The sequence below is a fragment of the Mustelus asterias genome, chromosome 31, assembly GCF_964213995.1.
Source record: "Mustelus asterias chromosome 31, sMusAst1.hap1.1, whole genome shotgun sequence".
NCBI lineage: Eukaryota > Metazoa > Chordata > Chondrichthyes > Carcharhiniformes > Triakidae > Mustelus > Mustelus asterias.
The window spans coordinates 12,103,197-12,126,069 of record NC_135831.1 but is presented as its reverse complement, the minus strand read 5'-3'; the positions used below and the strand labels follow the sequence as shown (position 1 = coordinate 12,126,069).

General features: G+C 48.6%; 1 protein-coding gene across 1 annotated transcript in view; it reads left to right on the top strand.

Annotated features, from left to right (window-relative positions):
• LOC144481754 (lysophosphatidic acid receptor 6) overlaps nt 1-22,873 on the top strand; it is a 34,161-nt gene that overhangs the window by 521 nt on the left and 10,767 nt on the right. The window lies entirely within an intron of this gene.

The following is a 22,873-nucleotide window of genomic DNA, read 5'->3' as shown; positions in this document are numbered from 1 at the left end:
GTCACTGTCTGTGCGGAGTCTGCACATTCTCCCCGTGTCTGCATGGGTTTCATCAAGGTGCTCCAGTTTCCTCCCACAGTCCAAAGGTGGTAGGTTAGGTGGATTGGCCATGCTAAATTGCCCCTTAGTGTCCAAAGATGCGCAGGTTAGAAGGATTAGTTGGGTAAATGTGTGGGATTCAGGGAATGGGATAGGGATGGGCCGAGGTAAGATTCCCTGTTGGAGACTCAGTGCGGATGCGATGGGCTGAATGGTCTCCTTCTGCACTGTCGGGATTCTATAATTTTATGAAAGGGATGTTGGGCAGGATCCTCCGGCCTCACTCGCCCCAAAACCGGAAAATCCCCCCCAAGATCAACGGGCCTTTGCATGGGTCCGGCCTCCGACACGGACGGGATGGGAAAATTCCACCCCTTGTCTGCCAGCAAAAAATTCACCAGCTTGTCTCGGTTGGTGCTGCATATCTTGCGCTCATGGTGCCGGGAAGTTGCAGCAATGAGCAACAGGAGAGAGAAAAAAACCGACTGGCCAGCCGAGCTCAGGGGAAGCTGACAGGGCCAGATGAGAGAGAGAGTCCTTTCAGATGGTGTTCGTCAACAGGGGTGGTGGATGTGATGTACATGGACCGTGAACAAGGCCTAAAAGGTTTGATCCACCTGGCGCTCATGCTGGCTTTCCAATGTCACAGGACATCAGCCGTGGTGTCACAGATGGCTGCTTTTCTGGTATAAAATATCTTCAACTTAGCACATCAGTGAAAGGGCTAAATGCAAGGTCCAAAAAAACCAGAACATACTGAAAGAGGAAGCAGAATGAATAATGCTGCAGACTAAATCCCTGCACAGAACCATAGAATCCCTACAGTGCAGAAGGAGGCCATTTGGCCCATCGAGCCTGCACTGACCACAATCCCACCCAGGCCCTATCCCCATAACCCCACACATTTACCCAGCTAATCTCCCTGACACTCGGGGGCAATTTAGCATGGCCAATTTACCTAACCTGCACATCTTGGGACGCCAAGGGGCAATTTAGCGCAGCCAATCCACTTAACCTGCATATCTTTGGACTGTGGGAGGAAACCGGAGCACTCGGAGGAATCCCGCGCAGACACGGGGAGAACGTGCAGACTCCACACAGACAGTGACCTGAGGTCGGAATTGAAAATGGGTCCCTGGCGCTGTGAGGCAGCAGTGCTAACCACTGTGCAAACACACTGCCCCAGTGCAGAGGGGGCCACTCAACCCATTGTATCTGCACCGACTCTCTGACAGGGCATCAGGCCCTATCCCCAACACCCTATGTGTTTACCCTGCTAATTCCCCTCAACCCACACATCTTAGGACATCAAGGGACAATTTACTATGGCCAATCCACCTTTATATTCGCTTTTTTTTATTCATTTGTGGGTGTCGCTGGCTGGGCCCAGCATTTATTGCCCATCCCTAGTTGCCCTTGGAGGGCAGTTGAGAGTCAACCACATTGCTGTGGCTCTGGAGTCACATGTAGGCCAGACCAGGTAAGGATGGCAAATTTCCTTCCCTAAAGGACATTAGTGAACCAGGTGGGTTTTTCCGACTATCGACAATGGTTTCATAGTCATCAATAGACACTTAATTCCAGATATTTTTTATTTTATTCAAATTCTACCATCTGCCGGGCTTCGAACCCGGCTCCCCGGAACATTCGCGGAATTTCTGGATGAATAGTCTAGCAATAATACCACTTGCAGCAGTGCGAATGGAAGAGGTGTGAATGGGGGCATTTTTAACATGGAATCACAGACAAGTCAAGTAGCAAATTGAATTCACTGCTAAACAGTGTGGAATGACATGTGTGGGCAGCACGGTGGTACAGTAGTTAGCACTGATGCCTCACAGTGCCAGGGACCCGGGTTCCATTCCCGGTTTGGGTCACTGTCTGTGCAGAGTTTGCACTTTCTCCCCATGTCCGCATGGGTTTCGTCCGGGTGCTCCAGTTTCCTCCCACACTCGAAAGATGCGTGGGTTAAGTGCATTGGCCATGCTAAATTACCCCTTCGTGTCCTGGGATGCATAGGTTAGAGGGGCGGCACAGTGGCACAGTGGTTAGCACTGCTGCCTCACAGCGCCAGGGACCCGGGTTTGATTCCTGACTTGGGTCACTGTCTTTGTGGAGTCTGCATGTTGTCCCTGTGTCTGCATGGGTTTCCTCTGAGTGCTCCCGTTTCTTCCCATAATCCAAAGATCTGTAGGTTAGGTGGATTGGCCATGCTAAATTGCCCCCCAGTGTTAGTAGGGGATTAGTAGGGTAAATATGTGGGGTGACGGGAATAGGGTCTGGGTGGGATTGTGGTCGGTGCAGACTCCATGGGTCAAACGGCCTCCTTCTGCACTGTAGGATTCTATGATTCTATGATACATTTAGGTTAAGAGTAATAATTATATATCAATGCCCAAACTGGCTGATGTATATCAGCTGAAGGATTTGGCTCTTCAGATGAACAGAATGTAACAGTTTTTTTTGTTCATTCACACGATTGTCTGGCCAGCACTTATTGCCCATCCCTAATTGTCCTTGAGAAGATTGTGTGAACCGCCTTCTTGATTCGCTGCATTTCAAGTGGTGTGGTTATAGCCACAGTGCTGTTCGGGAGGGAGATCCAGGATCCTGACTCAGTGACAGTGGAGGAACAGACAATGGAGTTCCAAGGTGCATGGATTGGAGGGGAACTTGCAGGTCGTGGTGTTCCCATGTATCTGCTGCCCTTGTCCTTCTAGATTTAATATTTATTCATGAGTGTCACAAGTAGGCTTACATTAACATTGCATTGAAGTTACTGTGAAGATCCCCTAGTTGCCACACTTTGGCGTCTGTTTGGGTACACCAAGGGAGAATTTAGCACGGTCCATGCACCTAACCAGCACATCTTTCAGACTGTGGGAGGAAACCGGAGGAAACCCATGCAGACACGGTGAGAACATGCAGACTCCGCACAGACAGTGACACAAGCTGGGAATCAAACCCGGGTCCCTGGCGCTATGAGGCAGCAGTGCTAACCACTATGCCACCGTGCCACCTGTATGGTAATTGTTGTGGGTTTGGAAGGTTCGAAGGATCTTTGGTGAATTGTTGCAGTGCATCTTGTAGATAGTACACAGTGCTGCTACTGAGCATCAGTGGTGGACGGAGTGGATGTTTGTGGATGGGGTGCAAATCAAGCGGGGCTGCTTTGTCCTGGATTGTGTCAAGCTTCTTGAGTGTTGTTGGAGCCGCACCATCCAGGCAAGTGGGGAGTATTCCATCGCACTCCTAATTGTGCCTTGTAGATGGTGGATAGGCTTTGGGGAGTCAGGAACAAAGAACAAAGAACAAAGAACAATACAGCACAGGAACAGGCCCTTCGGCCCTCCAAGACCGCGCCGCTCCCCGGTCCAGGATTGAATCCTGAATCCAGGATCCCCGCCCAATTTTCCAGCCTATCTACATACCAATATCCTATCCACCGAGCTGTCCCTCACAGCTACGATGCTTTGTTCATTACAACCTATTAACTCACCCCCACCCCCCTATTCCAGACCATGTGATCCCCAGGGAGAGGCGAAAACCCAGAGTGAAAAACCCCAGGGCCAATATGGGGAAAAAAAAAAATCTGGGAAATTCCTCTCCGACCCCCTGAGGCGATCGAAACGAGTCCAGGAGATCACAATGGCCCTGATCGGAAAATGCTTCCCAACCCTAGTCATTTCCACTTCCATGAACACCATATGAATTCCTTGCCCCTGAGACAGGTTCCCAACTATCCGCAGTCTCGCTCTGTACTGGCACCAGCAAGATGATCATAGAATGAAGCCTTGAAACGAGAAACAAGGAACAATTAGCCCGCGCCGCTCCCTGGTCCAAACTAGACCACTCTTTTGTATCCCTCCATTCCCACTCCGGTCATATAGCTGTCTAGATAAGTCTTAAACGTTCCCAGTGTGTCCGCCTCCACCACCTTGCCCGGCAACACATTCCAGGCCCCCACGACCCTCTGTGTGAAATATGTCCTTCTGATATCTGTGTTAAACCTCCCCCCCTTCAAAGAACAAAGAACAAAGAACAGTACAGCACAGGAAACAGGCCTTCGGCCCTCCAATCCTGTGCCGCTCCTTGGTCCAACTAGACCAATCGTTTGTATCCCTCCATTCCCAGGCTGCTCTGTGACTATCCAGGTAAGTCTTAAACGATGTCAGCGTGCCTGCCTCCACCACCCTACTTGGCAGCGCATTCCAGGCCCCCACCACCCTCTGTGTAAAAAACGTCCCTCTGATGTCTGAGTTATACTTCGCCCCTCTCAGCTTGAGCCCGTGACCCCTCGTGATCGTCACCTCCGACCTGGGAAAAAGCTTCCCACTGTTCACCCTATCTATACCCTTCATAATCTTGTATACCTCTATTAGATCTCCCCTCATTCTCCGTCTTTCCAAGGAGAACAACCCCAGTCTACCCAATCTCTCCTCATAGCTAAGACCCTCCATACCAGGCAACATCCTGGTAAACCTTCTCTGCACTCTCTCCAATGCCTCCACGTCCTTCTGGTAGTGCGGCGACCAGAACTGGACGCAGTACTCCAAATGCGGCCTAACCAGCGTTCTATACAGCTGCATCATCAGACTCCAGCTTTTATACTCTATACCCCGTCCTATAAAGGCAAGCATACCATATGCCTTCTTCACCACCTTCTCCACCTGTGTTGCCACCTTCAAGGATTTGTGGACTTGCACACCTAGGTCCCTCTGTGTTTCTATACTCCTGATGACTCTGCCATTTATTGCATAACTCCTCCCTACATTATTTCTTCCAAAATGCATCACTTCGCATTTATCCGGATTAAATTCCATCTGCCACCTCTCCGCCCAATTTTCCAGCCTATCTATATCCTGCTGTATTGCCCGACAATGCTCTTCGCTATCCGCAATTCCAGCCATCTTTGTGTCATCTGCAAACTTGCTGATTACACCAGTTACACCTTCTTCCAAATCATTTATATATATCACAAATAGCAGAGGTCCCAGTACAGAGCCCTGCGGAACACCACTGGTCACAGACCTCCAGCCGGAAAAAGACCCTTCGACCACTACCCTCTGTCTCCTATGGCCAAGCCAGTTCTCCACCCATCGAGCCACTTCTCCTTGTATCCCATGAGCCTTAACCTTCTTAACCAACCTGCCATGTGGGACTTTGTCAAATGCCTTACTGAAATCCATATAGACGACATCCACGGCCCTTCCTTCATCAACCGTTTTTGTCACTTCCTCAAAAAATGTACCTGGTGGATGGTGTTCTCACGTGAGATGATGGCATCCGTGTCGATGATCCGGCACGTCTTGCAGAGGTTGCTGTGGCAGGGTTGTGTGGTGTCGTGGTCACTGTTCTCCTGAAGGCTGGGTAGTTTGCTGCGGACAATGGTCTGTTTGAGGTTGTGCGGTTGTTTGAAGGCAAGAAGTGGGGGTGTGGGGATGGCCTTGGCGAGATGTTCGTCTTCATCAATGACATGTTGAAGGCTCCGGAGAAGATGCCGTAGCTTCTCCACTCCATGCCGGATCACCGACATGGATGCCATCATCTCACGTGAGAACACCATCCACCAGGTACACGGTACCTACTCTTGCAACTCGGCCAACGTTGTCTACCTGATACGCTGCAGGAAAGGATGTCCCGAGGCATGGTACATTGGGGAAACCATGCAGACGCTACGACAACGGATGAATGAACACCGCTCGACAATCACCAGGCAAGACTGTTCTCATCCTGTTGGGGAGCACTTCAGCAGTCACGGGCATTCGGCCTCTGATATTCGGGTAAGCGTTCTCCAAGGCGGCCTTCACGACACACGACAGCGCAGAGTCGCTGAGCAGAAACTGATAGCCAAGTTCCGCACACATGAGGACGGCCTCAACCGGGATGTTGGATTCATGTCACACTATCAGTAACCCCCACAGCTTACCTCCTGGACTTGCAGAATCTCACTGGCTGTCCTGTCTGGAGACAATACACATCTCTTTAACCTGTGCTTAATGCTCCCTCCACCCACATTGTCTGTATCTTTAAGACCTGGTTGGCTGTAGGGATTCGCATTCTAACCAGTATTCTGTAACTTGATTTTGTGTCTCTGTGCCCTGTTTGAGAGCAGATTTCCACTCCATCTGACGAAGGAGCAGCGCTCCGAAAGCTAATGGCATTTGGTACCAAATAAACCTGTTGGACTTTAACCTGGTGTTGTTAAAACTCTTCGTGTCTCTCTTATAGCCACAGTGTATACATGTTGAGTCCAGTTGAGTTTCTGGTCAATGGTCACCCCAAGGATGTTGACAGTGGGGGAATCAGTGATGGTTACACCATTGAATGTCAAGAGGCGATGGTTAGATTCTCTCCAGTTGACGATGGCCTTTGCCTGGCACTTGTGTGGTATGCATGTAAAGTTTATTTATCAGTTGCACAAGTAGGCTGACAGTATCACTGCAATGAAGTTACTGTGAAAATCTCCTAGTCGCCATACTCTCGCGCCAGTTTGGGTACACTGAGGGAGAATTTAGCATGGCCAATGCACCTAACCAGCACGTCTTTCGCACTGTGGGAGGAAACTAGAGGAAACCCATTCAGACTCGGGGAGAACGTGCAGACTCCGCACAGTGACCCAAGCCAGGAACCGAACCCGGGTCCCTGGCGCTGTGAGACAGCAGTGATAACCACTGTGCCACCCATGCCGATGTGAGTAGTCCATCCAAGCCTGGACATTGCCCAGGTTTGCTCCATTTGGACATGAACTGCTTCAAGTCGATTAAAAGGAAAGGTGATGGGATCATGGGTACTATGACAAGAGATGCAGAAGATAAAAGTGCGGAAGGAATAACTTATCCACAGCTCTGCAAAATAAGGCACCAGTTGTGCTCGGGCTTCGCAATATAGGAAGGATGTTGAAGCAATCGAGAGAGGATGACGGGACAGAGTGTTGAAATACGGGATATGAAGCAAGACTCAAAAATGGGGACTGATTCTGTTGAGATAACAAGTTCTTACAGCACAGAGGAGGCTATTCAGCCCATCTAGAACTGTCCAATCAGTTCCATGTCCCTGAAGATCCCCCGCCCCCCCCCCCCCACCCACCCTTCCGGCCCCCCATAGACTTTCATTTCCAAGTTTACACCCTTTTTTGAAATGTTTTATGAAATCTGCTTCCAAGTCAGAGGCTTTTTCCCAGGATGGATGTGGCAATTACAAGGGGGCACAGGTTCAAGGTGAAGAGGAGGGAAGTTTAAGGGTGATGTGCGGGGGCATGTTTTCAGTGGAGAGTGGTGGGTGCCTGGAACGCGCTGCCAGAGGAGGTGGAAGCTTTGAAGAGAGCGCAAAGAAGGTTCACCAGGATGTTGGTCTGGTCCCGAGGGTGTTGGCTGTGAGGAGAGGTTGAATAAACTAGGATTGTTTTCACTGGAAAGACGGAGGCTGAGGGGAAACCTGATAGAGATCTACAAAATGATGAGAGGCACAGACTGGGTGGTTAGTCAGAGGCTTTTTCCCCAGGGTGGAAGTGTCAATTACAAGGGGGCACAGGTTCAGGATGAGAGGGGGAAAGTTTAAGGGAGATGTGCGGTGGAAACAGGCACATTAGCAGCATTTAAGAGGCATCTGGATGGGTACAGGAATAGGGAGGGAGTAGAGGGATACGTACTAAGGGCAGAAGGTTTTTTTTAAAGTTTAGTTCGGGCATCGTGATCGGCGCAGGCTTGGAGGGCCTTTTTTTTCCCCCATTCAGGCAGCGCCTTCCAGATCCCAACTCACTGTGTGGAAAGGAAAAAAAAATCTCCTCATCTCCCCTTTTATTATTTAACCCATCACTCCCAAAATCCAGCATAATCACCTGAGCTGAACCTTCTCTGCCCTAAGAATAATGCCAGCTCTCCCTGCCCATCCTGTAAGTAAAGACCCACATCTCTGGCACCATCCTGGTAAATATTCCCTGAACTCGAGCAATGCCGGAATCCAACACAATACTTTGAATGTATTGGTTGTAATACGACAGTGATTTAGAAAATTCTGTGTGACTTCATTCTGTACTCAATCTTTGGACTGTGGAAGGAAACCGGAGCACCCGGAGGAAATCCACGTGGACACGGGGAGAACGTGCAAACTTCAAACAGACAGTGACCCCAGGTCGGATTTGAACCTGGGTCCCTGGTGCTGTGAGGCAGCAGCGCTAACCACGGTGCCACCGTGCCAACCCAAATCCATCCTCCTCTCTGTTTTAAATCTACTGCCTCTCAGCCTATACCTATGATCACTTGTTCGGAACTCCCCCATAAGAGGAAACATTTGATTTACATTTACTTTATCAATCTCTGTTAAAATTGTATATCCCTCGGTCACATCCCCCTCATCCTTCTAAACTCCAGCGAGTACAAACCCAAACTGTTTAATCCCTCCTCATACGTCAACCCTTTCCTCCCTGGAATCAGTCTGCTGAACCTCCTCTGAACTGCCTCCATTGCCACCACATCCTTCCTCAGATAAGGAGACCCAAACCGAACACAATACTCCAGATGTGGTCTCACCAACACCCGAAACAATTGCAACAACAAATTCTCCAATCCCGCCCCCCTCACGGGATTGGGATCCGTGTGAGTGGGATGGATAATTTAACGGATTATTGAAAGGTCCAGTCTCGGGGTGGGCGGGCGGGCGGGATGGGATGGGATAATCCGCCCCCAAGGAATTCGGCTGGAATTCTCCGGCCGTTCACACCAGCAGAATTCTCTGGTTCCACCGGGAGTTCATCCCATGCCACAGCTCTCCCGGGGGCGTGGGGTTGCTTCACTGCGAATTCCCCATTGACAGCAGCATGATTGGAAGATCCCGTCACCAGCGAATGACACGCCACCTTCCACCACTGAGAAAAACGTGAAGGAGAGGGCAGAGAATCTCGCCATGTGTCTATTTTTTAAACTTGTTTAAACTCTGCCTTCTGAACCTTTCCTGCCATATTCAAAGATGGCAGGGAGGCATGGTGGCACAGTGGTTAGCACTGCTGCCTCACAGCGCCAGGGACCCGGGTTCAATTCCCGGCTTGGGTCACTGTCTGTGGGCAGTCTGCACGTTCTCCCCGTGTCTGCGTGGGTTTCCTCCAGGTGCTCCGGTTTCCTCCCACAGTCCAAAGGTTTGCCTCCCACACTCAGAGGGTGGTCGGCGAGTGGAATCGGCTGCCGTCAGTGGTGGTGGAGGCAAACTCGATAGGGTCTTTTAAGAGACTTCTGGATGAGTACATGGGACTTAATAGGATGGAGGGTTATAGGTAAGCTTTTATATAGGCCTAGGTAGGTAGGGACATGACCGGCGCAACTTGTGGGCCAAAGGGCCTGTTTGTGCTGTAGTTTTTCTATGTTCCATGTGTAGGTTAAGTGGATTGGCCATGCTAAATTACCCCTTAGTATCCAAAGATGTGTAGATTAGGTGAATTGGCCATGGTAAATTACTCCTTAGTGTCCAAAGACATGTATATTAGGGGAACTGGTCGTGCGAAATTGCCCCTTAGTGTCCAAAGATGTGCAGGTCAGGTGGATTGGCCATGCTAAATTGCCTCTTAGTGTTCAAAGACGTATAGATTTGGGAAATTGGTCATGCTAAATTGCCCCCTTCTGTCCAAAGATAGAATCTATCTGAATTCAACTCCATCTGCTATACCTCAGCCCACTGGCCCAGTTATAGAATCATAAAATCCCTACAGTGCAGAAGGAGGCCATTTGGCCCATCGAGTCTGCACTGACCACAATCCCACCCAGGCCCTATTTCCGTAACCCTATGTATTTACCCTGCTAATCCCCTGACACTGAGTGTCAATTTAGCGTGGCCAATCCACCTATCCTGCACATTTTTCGACTGTGGCAGGAAACTTAAGCACCTGGAGGAAACCCATGCAGAGACAGGGAGAACATGCAAACGCTGAACAAAGAACAGTACAACACAGGAAACAGGCCCTTCGGCCCTCCAAGCCTGTGCCGCTCATTGGTCCAACTAGACCATTTGTTTGTATCCCTCCATTCCCAGACTGCTCATGTGACTATCCAGGTAAGTCTTAAATGATGTCAGCGTGCCTGCCTCCACCACCCTACTTGGCAGCGCATTCCAGGCCCCCACCACCCTCTGTGTAAACAACATCCCTCTGATATCTGAGTTATACCTCGCCCCTCTCACCTTGAGCCCATGACCCCTCATGATCATCACCTCCGACCTGGGAAAAAGCTTCCCAATGTTCACCCTATCTATTCCCTTCATAATTTTGTACACCTCTATTAGATCTCCCCTCATTCTCCATCTTTCCAGGGAGAACAAGCCCAGTTTACCCAATCTCTCCTCATAGCTAAGACCCTCCATACCATCCTGGTAAACCTTCTCTGCACTCTCTCTAAAGCCTCCACGTCCTTCTGGTAGTGCGGCGACCAGAACTGGACGCAGTATTCCAAATGTGGCCTAACCAGCGTTCTATACAACTGCAACATCAGACTCCAGCTTTTATATTCTATACCCCGTCCTATAAAGGCAAGCATGCCATATGCCTTCTTCACCACCTTCTTCACCTGTGCTGCCACCTTCAAGGATTTGTGGACTTGCACACCCAGGTCCCTCTGGGTTTCTATACTCTTGATGACTCTGCCATTTATTGTATAACTCCTCCCTACATTAGTTCTGACCCCAGGTTGGAATTGAACCCGGGTCCCTGGCGCTATGAGGCAGTAGCGCTAACCACTGTGCCACCGTGCCGCCCCAAACTGTGTCCAGAGATTTCGCCGATACTTGCATTGTCCCACCTTTACCTCCTCTCTGCCCCCCACCCCCATCTTTACCTCTCTCGTCTTTCCCAGTTTTTGGCTGTTCCCAGTCCACCCCAGCCCGTTCTGTTTTTTTCAGTTTACGGGACATAGCATTTACAGTCCTGAACTGCTCTCCGTTTCAGAGGCTGCTGTGAGTCAAGCACATTGCGGTGGCTCTGGAGTCACATGTAGATCAGACCGGGTAAGGGTGGCAGATTTCCTTCCCTGAAGGACATTAGTGAACCAGATGGGTTTTTCCAACAATCGACAATGGTTTCATGGTCATCAGTAGATTCTTAATTCCAGATATTGTTTATTGAAGTCAAATTCCACCAGCTGCCATGGCAGGATTCAAACCCAAATCCCCAGATCTTGCCCTGGATCTCTGGATTACTAGTCCAGTGACAATACCACGACGCCACTGCCTCCCCGTGTGCAGGTTAGGTGGATTGGCCATGCTAAATTGTCCCTTAATGTCCAAAGATGTGCAGGTTAGGTGGATTGGCCATGCTAAATTGTCCCTTAATGTCCAAAGATGTGTGGGTTAGGGGGATTGGCCATGCTAAATTGTCCCTTAATGTCCAAAGATGTGCAGGTTAGGTGGATTGGCCATGCTAAATTGTCCCTTAATGTCCAAAGATGTGTGGGTTAGGGGGATTGGCCATGCTAAATTGTCCCTTAGTGTCCAAAGATGTGCAGGTTAGGTGGATTGGTCATGCTAAATTGTCCCTTAGTGTCCAAAGATGTGCGGGTTAGGTGGATTGGCCATGCTAAATTGCCCCTTAATGTCCAAAGATGTGCGGGTTAGGTGGATTGGCCATGCTAAATTGCCCCTTAGTGTCCTAAGATGTGCAGGTTAGGTGGATTGGCCATGGTAAATGCACGGGTTTGTGGGATAGAGCAGGGAGGTGGGGGTCAACTCTCTTTTGGCGAGACTCTGCAGCTTGGATGGGCTGAATGAGCTCCTGTAGTGATTTGATGGACTCTATGATCTCTGTTCCTGCCCCCAACCGCACCCTCCCACCCCCCCACTTCCCCCTTTTAAAGCTGTAACATTCTGTTTAGATTACATCCCTGTCACTCTTCAGAACAAAACACACGGTTTTACATGACATCCTGACTAAGTGGCACTTGTCAATTTCATGAGGCTTTTACCTGTCCTCCTGAAGTCTGTGATATTCTCCCTGACTCTCTGCGAGTTTCAGAATGTTACCCTGTGTATCCAACGTTGATCCGTGTCAAAATGAACGGTGGTCCCGCTGTGTACTTCCTTTCATTGTGAACAACAGCTCTTCATCCTGAATCGCTGCTTTCTCATTCTTCAATCGAAAACTGGATCAAAATGATTCTTCATCACGCCAAATGTCTCCCTCAGCCCCCTCCTGTGCTTCCATTTGTTGAGCTTAAATTTTGAGCTAACAAGTTGCAGTGTGATAGATTTTCAAATGCCTTTTGATACCACTTAAGCTTAAATCATAGAGTCATAGAATCCCTACAGTGCAGAAGGAGGCCATTCGACCCATTGAGTCTGCACCGACCACAATCCCACCTAAGCCCTATTCCCGTAGAACCCATGCTTTTACCCGAGCGAGTCTCTCAGACACTAAGGGGCAATTGATCATGGCCAATCCACCTAACCTGCACATCTTTGTATCCTGTATCCTCAGACCATTACATCTGGTTCTGGACACCCCTCACCATTGGGAACATCCTTCCTTCATCTACCCTGTATGCTCCGGTTATAGGTTTTAGAACATAGATCATAGAACATTACAGCGCAGTACAGGCCCTTCGGCCCTCGATGTTGCACCGACCTGTGAAACCAATCTAAAGCCCATCTAACCTACACTATTCCAATATCATCCATATGTTTATCCAATGACCCTTTAAATGCCCTTAATGTTGACGAGTCCACTACTGCTGCAGGCAGGGCATTCCACACCCTTACTACTCTCTGAGTAAAGAACCTACCTCTGACATCTGTCCTATATCTCTCACCCCTCAATTTAAAGCTATGTCCCCTCGTGCTAGCCATCACCATCCGAGGAAAAAGGCTCTCACTATCCACCCTATCTAATCCTCTGATCATCTTGTATGCCTCTATTAAGTCACCTCTTCACCTTCTTCTCTCTAACGAAAACAGCCTCAAGTCACTCAGCCTTTCCTCATAAGACCTTCCCACTATACCAGGCAACATCCTGGTAAATCTCCTCTGCACCCTTTCCAATGCTTCCACACCCTTCCTATAATCAGTAAATTTGCTGATGACACCAAGATTGGTGGAGTAGTGGATGAGGTGGAGGGCTGTTGTAGGCTGCAAAGAGACATAGATAGGATGCAAAGCTGGGCTGAAAAATGGCAAATGGAGTTTAACCCTGATAAATGTGAGGTGATTAATTTTGGTAGGTCTAATTTAAATGTGGATTACAGGGTCAAAGGTAGGGTTCTGAAGACTGTGGAGGAACAGAGAGATCTTGGGGTCCATATCCACAGATCTCTAAAGGTTGCCACTCAAGTGTATAGAGCTGTGAAGAAGGCCTATAGTGTGTTAGCTTTTATTAACAGGGGGTTGGAGTTTAAGAGCCGTGGGGTTATGCTGCAACTGTACAGGACCTTGGTGAGACCACATTTGGAATATTGTGTGCAGTTCTGGTCACCTCACTATAAGAAGGATGTGGAAGCATTGGAGAGAGTGCAGAGGAGATTTACCAGGATGCTGCCTGGTTTGGAGGGTAGGTCTTATGAGGAAAGGTTGAGGGAGCTCGGGCTGTTCTCTCTGGAGCGGAGGAGGCTGAGGGGAGACTTAATAGAGGTTTATAAAATGATGAAGGGGATAGATAGAGTGAACGTTCAAAGACTCAGGGTTGGTGTGTTGCCTACCAGGGGCTGGGGTCCGGGATGTGTCTGACAGGGTATTCAGGACTCTTAGGGGGGAGGGAGATAAACCACAAGTTATTGTACATGTGGGGACACACGACATAGGGAGGATAGGGGAAGGGGATATTAGGCAGGGATTTATGGAGTTGGGGTGGAAACTAAAGGCCAAGACTGACAGAGTGGTTATCTCTGGACTCTTGCCTGTACCACGGGATAGTTTAGAGAGGAATAGGGAGAGGGAAGGTTTGAATTCATGGCTGAGGGGATGGTGCAGGAGGGAGGGGTTCAGGTACTTAAGCAATTGGGGCTCGTACTGGGGAAGGTGTGACCTCTATGAGAAGGATGGTCTACACCTTAATCAGAAGGGGACCAATATCCTGGGGGGTAAATTTGCTAAGGCCATGCAGGGAGGTTTAAACTGATTCGGGGGGGGGGAGGGATCCTGAGTAGTGGGGCTGAAAGTGAGGGATGCATGGATGGGGACTGCAATGCACGGCATTGCAGAGGTGGGGTGGAGCAGGGTTTGAAATGTGTATACTTCAATGCCAGGAGTATTCGCAATAAAGTGGGTGAACTTGCAGCGTGGATCAGTACCTGGGACTTCGATGTTGTGGCTATTTCAGAGACATGGATAGAGCAGGGGCAGGAATGGATGCTGCAGGTCCCGGGGTTCAAATGTTTTAGTCGAAGTAGGGAAGGAGGTAGAAGAGGGGGAGGGGTAGCATTATTGGTCAGAGATTGTATCACAGTGTCAGAGAGGAGGTTTGATGAGGACTTATCTGTTGAGGTAGTATGGGCGGAGATTAGAAATAGGAGAGGAGAGGTCACCCTGTTGGGAGTCTTTTATAGACCTCCTAAAAGTTCTAGAGAGGTTGAGGAAAGGATTGCGGAGTCAATCCTGCTTAGGAGTGAAAGTAATAGGGCAATTGTTATGGGGGATTTTAACTTGACTAATATTGACTGGAATTGTTATAGCTCTAGCTCGTTAGAGGGGTCAGTTTTTGTTCAAAGCGTGCAGGAAGGTTTTTTGACTCAGTATGTAGACAGGCCAACTAGAGGTGAGGCTATATTGGATCTGGTGCTGGGAAATGAGCCAGACCAGGTGCTAGACTTGGAAGTTGGTGTGCATTTTGGTGATAGTGACCACAATTCGGTTACGTTCACCTTAGTGATGGAAAGGGATAGGCATGAACCTCGGGCCAGTGGTTTTAGCTGGGGGAAGGGTAATTATGAGGCTATTAGGAGAGAATTAGGAAACATAGGTTGGACTAGGAGATTACAGGGACTGGGAACGTCCGACATGTGGAGTTTTTTCAAGGAGCAGCTACTGCGAGTCTGTGATAGGTATGTCCCTGTCAGGCAAGGAGGAATTGGTAGGGCTAGGGAACTGTGGTGCACCAAAAAAGTTTCTTTGTTGGTTAAAAAGAAAAAGGAGGCTTATGTTCGGATGAGACGTGAGCACTCGGGTAGTGCACTAGAAAGCTTTAGATTGGCTAAGAGGGAGTTGAAGAGCGAGCTTAGAAGGGCTAAAAGGGGACATGAGAAGACTTTGGCGGATAGGGTTAAAGAGAATCCTAAGGCGTTCTATAGGTATGTCAAGAACAGAAGGTTGGTTAGGGCAAGTTTAGGGCCAGTTATAGATGGCAGAGGGAAGTTATGTGTGGAACCGGAGGAGATTGGTGAAGCATTGAACCAATATTTCTCTTCGGTGTTCACGCAAGGGGACATGAATATAGCTGAGGAGGACACTGGGTTGCAAGGGAGTAGAATAGACAGTATTACAGTTGATAAGGAGGATGTGCAGGATATTCTGGAGGGTCTGAAAATAGATAAATCCCCTGGTCCGGATGGGATTTATCCAAGGATTCTCTGGGAGGCAAGAGAAGTGATTGCAGAGCCTCTGGCTCTGATCTTCAGGTCGTCGTTGGCCTCTGGTATAGTACCAGAAGATTGGAGGTTAGCGAATGTTGTCCCATTGTTTAAGAAGGGGAACAGAGACTTCCCCGGGAATTATAGACCGGTGAGTCTCACTTCTGTTGTCGGCAAGATGTTGGAAAAAATTATAAGGGATAGGATTTATAGTTATTTGGAGAGTAATGAATTGATAGGTGATAGTCAGCATGGTTTTGTGGCAGGTAGGTCGTGCCTTACTAACCTTATTGAGTTTTTTGAGAAAGTGACCAAGGAGGTGGATGGGGGCAAGGCAGTGGACGTGGTATATATGGATTTTAGTAAGGCGTTTGATAAGGTTCACCATGGTAGGCTTCTGCAGAAAATGCAGATGTATGGGATTGGGGGTGATCTAGGAAATTGGATCAGGAATTGGCTAGCGGATAGGAAACAGAGGGTGGTGGTTGATAGTAAATATTCATCATGGAGTGCGGTTACAAGTGGTGTACCTCAGGGATCTGTTTTGGGGCCACTGCTGTTTGTAATATTTATTAATGATCTGGATGAGGGTATAGTTGGGTGGATTAGCAAATTTGCTGATGACACCAAAGTCGGTGGTGTGGTAGACAGTGAGGAAGGGTGTCGTAGTCTGCAGGAAGACTTAGACAGGTTGCAAAGTTGGGCCGAGAGGTGGCGGATGGAGTTTAATGCGGAGAAGTGTGAGGTAATTCACTTTGGTAGGAATAACAGATGTGTTGAGTATAGGGCTAACGGGAGGACTTTGAATAGTGTGGAGGAGCAGAGGGATCTAGGTGTATGTGTGCATAGATCCCTGAAAGTTGGGAATCAAGTAGATAAGGTTGTTAAGAAGGCATATGGTGTCTTGGCGTTTATTGGTAGGGGGATTGAATTTAGGAGTCGTAGCGTTATGTTGCAACTGTACACAACTCTGGTGCGGCCGCACTTGGAGTACTGTGTGCAGTTCTGGTCCCCACATTACAGGAAGGATGTGGAGGCTTTGGAGAGGGTGCAGAGGAGGTTTACCAGGATGTTGCCTGGTATGGAGGGGAGATCCTATGAGGAGAGGCTGAGGGATTTGGGATTGTTTTCGCTGGAAAGGCGGCGGCTAAGAGGGGATCTTATTGAAACATATAAGATGATTAGAGGTTTAGATAGGGTGGATAGTGATAGCCTTTTTCCTCTGATGGAGAAATCCAGCACGAGGGGGCATGGCTTTAAATTGAGGGGGGGTAGTTATAGAACCGATGTCAGGGGTAGGTTCTTTACCCAGAGGGTGGTGAGGGATTGGAATGCCCTGCCAGCATCAGTAGTAAATGCGCCTAGTTTGGGGGCGTTTAAGAGATCCGTAGATAGGTTCATGGACGAAAAGAAATTGGTTTAGGTTGGAGGGTCACAGTTTTTTTTTTTTTAACTGGTCGGTGCAACGTCGTGGGCCGAGGGGCCTGTTCTGCGCTGTAATGTTCTATGTTCTATGTTCTACTATTTCCTCGGGTGGATGGAGCTATTACAAGGGGGCATAACTATTGGGTTCATGGTGGGAGATATAGGAAGGATGTCCGAGGTAGGTTCTTTACTCAGAGAGTGGTTGGGGTGTGGAATGGACTGCCTGCAGTGATAGTGGAGTCAGACACTTTAGGAACATTTAAGCGGTTATTGGATAGGCACATGGAGCACACCAGGATGATAGGGAGTGGGATAGCTTGATCTTGGTTTCAGATAAAGCTCGGCACAACATCGTGGGCCGAAGGGCCTGTTCTGTGCTGTACTGTTCTATGTTCTATGTTCTAATGCGGCGACCAGAACTCTACACATTATTCCAAGTGCGGCCGCACCAGAGATTTGTACAGCTGCAACATGACATCATGGCTCCGAAACTCAATCCCTCTACCAATAAAAGCTAACACACCGTATGCCTTCTTAACAACCCTATCAACCTGGGTGCCAACGTTCCGGGATCTATGCACATGGACACCGAGATTTCTCTGCTCATCCACACTACCAAGTATCTTACCATTAGCCCAGTACCCTGTATTCCTGTTACTCCTTCCAAAGTGAATCACCTCACACTTTTCCGTTTTAAACTCCATTTGCCACCTCTCAGCCCAGCTCGGCAGCTTATCTATGCCCCTCTGTAACCTGCAACATCCTTCCGCACTGTCCACAACTCCACTGAACAAAGAACAAAAGAACAAAGAACAATACAGCACAGGAACAGGCCCTTCGGCCCCCCAAGCCCGCGCCGCTCCCCGGTCCAGGATTGAATCCTGAATCCAGGATCCCCGCCCAATTTTCCAGCCTATCTACATACCAATATCCTATCCACCGAGCTGTCCCTCACAGCTACGATGCTTTGTTCATTACAACCTATTAACTTACCCCCACCCCCCCATTCCAGACCATGTGATCTCCAGGGAGAGGCGAAAACCCAGAGTGAAAAACCCCAGGGCCAATATGGGGAAAAAAAATCTGGGAAATTCCTCTCCGACCCCCTGAGGCGATCGAAACGAGTCCAGGAGATCACAATGGCCCCGATCGGAAAATGCTTCCCAACCCTAGTCATTTCCACTTCCACGAACACCATATGAATTCCCTGCCCCCGAGACAGGTTCCCAACTATCCGCAGTCTCACTCTGTACTGGCACCAGCAAGATGATCATAGAATGAAGCCTTGAAACGAGGAACCAGGAACAATTAGCCCGCGCCGCTCCCTGGTCCAAACTAGACCACTCTTTTGTATCCCTCCATTCCCACTCCGTTCATATAGCTGTCTAGATAAGTCTTAAACGTTCCCAGTGTGTCCGCCTCCACCACCTTGCCCGGCAACACATTCCAGGCCCCCACGACCCTCTGTGTGAAATATGTCCTTCTGATATCTGTGTTAAACCTCCCCCCCTTCACCTTGAACCTATGACCCCTCGTGAACGTCACCACCGACCCGGGGAAAAGCTTCCCACCGTTCACCCTATCTATGCCTTTCATAATTTTATACACCTCTATTAAGTCTCCCCTCATCCTCCGTCTTTCCAAGGAGAAGAGGTAAGACTTGAGTGTCATCCGCAAATTTACTAACCCAGCCTTCTACGCCCTCATCCAGGTCATTTATAAAAATGACAAACAGCAGTTGCTCCAAAACAGATCCTTGCGGTACACCACTAGTGACTGAACTCCAGGATGAATATTTCCCATCAACCACCACCCTCTGTCTGCTTACAGCTAGCCAATTTCTGATCCAAACCGCAAAATCACCCTCAATCCCATGCCTTCGTATTTTCTGCAATAGCCTACCATCGGGAACCTTATCAAACACTTTACTGAAATCCATATACACCACATCAACTGCTTTACCCTCATCCACCTCTTTGGTCACCTTCTCAAAGAACTCAATAAGGTTTGTGAGGCACGACCCACCCTTCACAAAACCATATTGACTATCCCTAATCAAATTGTTCCTTTCGAGATGATTATAAATCCTATCTCTTATAATCCTTTCCAAAACTTTGAAATGTGGAGCTTGTTCAAGGAACAACTACTGCGTGTCCTTGAGAAGTATGTACCTGTCAGACAGGGAGGAAGTGGTCGAGCGAGGGAACCGTGGTTTACGAAAGAAGTTGAATCTCTTGTGAAGAGGAAAAAGGAGACTTATGTAAAGATGAGACGTGAAGACTCAGTTAGGGAAGTAAGGCTCACCGGTCTATAATTACCAGGGTTGTCTCTACTCCCCGGGTCGTGCCTCACAAACCTTATTGAGTTCTTTGAGAAGGTGACCAAAGAGGTGGATGAGGGTAAAGCAGTTGATGTGGTGTATATGGATTTCAGTAAAGTGTTTGCTATTCTCCAGTCTTCTGGCACTATTCCAGTGGACAATGACGACATAACCTCAGCCCAAACTACCTCAGTAGACGAGTCCTCATCATACGTCCTTTCTGCCACCGTAATACTGTCCTTGACTAACAATGCCACACCTCCCCCTCTTTTACCACCTTCCCTGCTCTTACTGAAACATCTAAACCCCGGAACCTGCAACAACCATTCCTGTCCCTGCTCTATCCATGTCTCCGAAATGGCCACAACATCGAAGTCCCAGGTACCAACCCATGCTGCAAGTTCACCCACCTTATTCTGGATGCTTCTGGCGTTGAAGTAGACACACTTCAAACCGCCTTCCTGCCTGCCGGTACACTCCTGCGACCTTGAAACCTTATTCATGACCTCACTACTCTCAACCTCCTGTACACTGGAGCAACAATTCAGGTTTCCATTCCCCTGCCGAATCAGTTTAAACCCTCCCGAAGAGCATTCGCAAATTTCCACCCCCAGGATATTGGTCCAGGTGAAGACCATCCCGTTTGTAGAGGTCCCACCTACCCCAGAATGAGCCCCAATTATCCAGGTATCTGAATCCTTCCCTCCTGCACCATTCCTGTAGCCACGTGTTTAACTGCTCTCTCTCCCTATTCCTCTCCTCGCTAGCACCTGTAGGAAGTTTTATAGGTTTCTTTGAGATCCCCCCCTCATTCCTCTGAAATCCAGCGATTATCTGGGTGGGTTTCCTCCAGGGGCTTTGGTTTCTTTCCACAGTCCAAAGAATCATGAAGTGCAAAGCAGGCCCTTCAGCCCATCGAGTCCATGCCGACACATTAAAAACACTTGAACGTCCACCGAATCCCATCTACCAGCACTTGGCCCATAGCCCTGAATGTTATGACATGCCAAATGCTCATCCAGGTACTTTTTAAAGGATGTGAGGCATCCCGCCTCCATCACTCTCTCAGGCAGCGCATTCCAGACCATCACCACCCTCTGGGTAAAAAGGTCTTTCCTCACATCCCCCCTGATCCTCACCTTGAACCTATGTCCCCTCGTGACTGACCTTTCAAGTAAGGGGAACAGCTGCTCCTTATCCACCCTGTCCATGTCCCTCATAATCTTGAACACCTCAATCAGGTCGCCCCCCAGTCTTCTCTGCTCCAGAGAAAACAACCCAAGTCTATCCAACCTCTCTTCATAACTTAAATGCTCCGTCCCAGGCAGCATCCTGGTGAATCCCCTCTGCACCCCCTCCAGTGCAATCACATCCTTCCTATAATGTGGCGACCAGAACTACACACAGTGCTCTAGCTGTGGCCTCACCAAAGTTCTGTATAACTTCAACATGACTTCCCTGCTTTTGTAATGTATGCCTCGATTGATAAAGGCAAGTGCTTTTTTCACCACACTACTAGCATGCCCTTCTGCCTTCAGAGATCTGTGGACAAACACGCCAAGTTCCCTTTGTTCCACATAAGATGTGCCGTTTAGGTGGATTGGCCAAGCAAAAATTGGCCTAGTGTCCCAGGATGAGCATGTCAGGTGGATTGGCCATGCTAAATTGCCCCTGAGTGTTCAACGTGTCCACGTCTTGCCTGGGTTTGCAAAATCTCACTAACTGTCCTGGCTGGAGACAATACACATCTCTTTAACCTGTGCTTAACCCTCTCTCCACTCGCATTGTCTGTACCTGTAAATACTTGACTACCTGTAAAGACTCGCATTCCAACCATTATCTTGTAAATTGAGTTGGTGTCTGTATATACCCTGTTTGTAAACACAGCTCCTCACTCACCTGAAGAAGGAGCGAGACTCCGAAAGCTTGTGCTACCAAATAAACCTGTTGGATTTTAACCTGATGTTGTGAGACTTCTTACTGTGCCTACCCCAGTCCAACGCCGGCATCTCCACATCATGTCCAAAGTTGTGCAGGCTAGGTGGATTGGCCATGCTAAATTGCCCCTTAGTTTTCTGGGGAATTAGAACATAGAACATAGAACATAGAACATTACAGCGCAGAACAGGCCCTTCGGCCCACGATGTTGCACCGACCAGTTAAAAAAAAAAACTGTGACCCTCCAACCTAAACCAATTTATTTTCGTCCATGAACCTATCTACGGATCTCTTAAACGCCCCCAAACTAGGCGCATTTACAACTGATGCTGGCAGGGCATTCCAATCCCTCACCACCCTCTGGGTAAAGAACCTACCCCTGACATCGGTTCTATAACTACCCCCCCTCAATTTAAAGCCATGCCCCCTCGTGCTGGATTTCTCCATCAGAGGAAAAAGGCTATCACTATCCACCCTATCTAAACCTCTAATCATCTTATATGTTTCAATAAGATCCCCTCTTAGCCGCCGCCTTTCCAGCGAAAACAATCCCAAATCCCTCAGCCTCTCCTCATAGGATCTCCCCTCCATACCAGGCAACATCCTGGTAAACCTCCTCTGCACCCTCTCCAAAGCCTCCACATCCTTCCTGTAATGTGGGGACCAGAACTGCACACAGCACTCCAAGTGCGGCCGCACCAGAGTTGTGTACAGTTGCAACATAACGCTACGACTCCTAAATTCAATCCCCCTACCAATAAACGCCAAGACACCATATGCCTTCTTAACAACCTTATCTACTTGATTCCCAACTTTCAGGGATCTATGCACACATACACCTAGATCCCTCTGCTCCTCCACACTATTCAAAGTCCTCCCGTTAGCCCTATACTCAACACATCTGTTATTCCTACCAAAGTGAATTACCTCACACTTCTCCGCATTAAACTCCATCCGCCACCTCTCGGCCCAACTTTGCAACCTGTCTAAGTCTTCCTGCAAACTACGACACCCTTCCTCACTGTCTACCACACCACCGACTTTGGTGTCATCAGCAAATTTGCTAATCCACCCAACTATACCCTCATCCAGATCATTAATAAATATTACAAACAGCAGTGGCCCCAAAACAGATCCCTGAGGTACACCACTTGTAACCGCACTCCATGATGAATATTTACTATCAACCACCACCCTCTGTTTCCTATCCGCTAGCCAATTCCTGATCCAATTTCCTAGATCACCCCCAATCCCATACATCTGCATTTTCTGCAGAAGCCTACCATGGTGAACCTTATCAAACGCCTTACTAAAATCCATATATACCACGTCCACTGCCTTGCCCCCATCCACCCCCATCCACCCCCTTAGCAGCGGTTATGGCGATAGGGCCTGAGTGGGATTATTGTCAGTGTAGGCTCGACATATTTCTTAAATAATAAGAGTTGAAAAGAAATAAGAGCAAAAACCATTTGAAACCAAGTATCCTCCTCTCTCAATTTTCACTCATTCAAGTAATAATCTGTCTTCCGATTATTGCTCCCAAGGTGGATGACCTCACATTTATTCACATCATGCTGCCCCTGTCATGCAGATACCCACACACTCAGCCTGTCCAAAC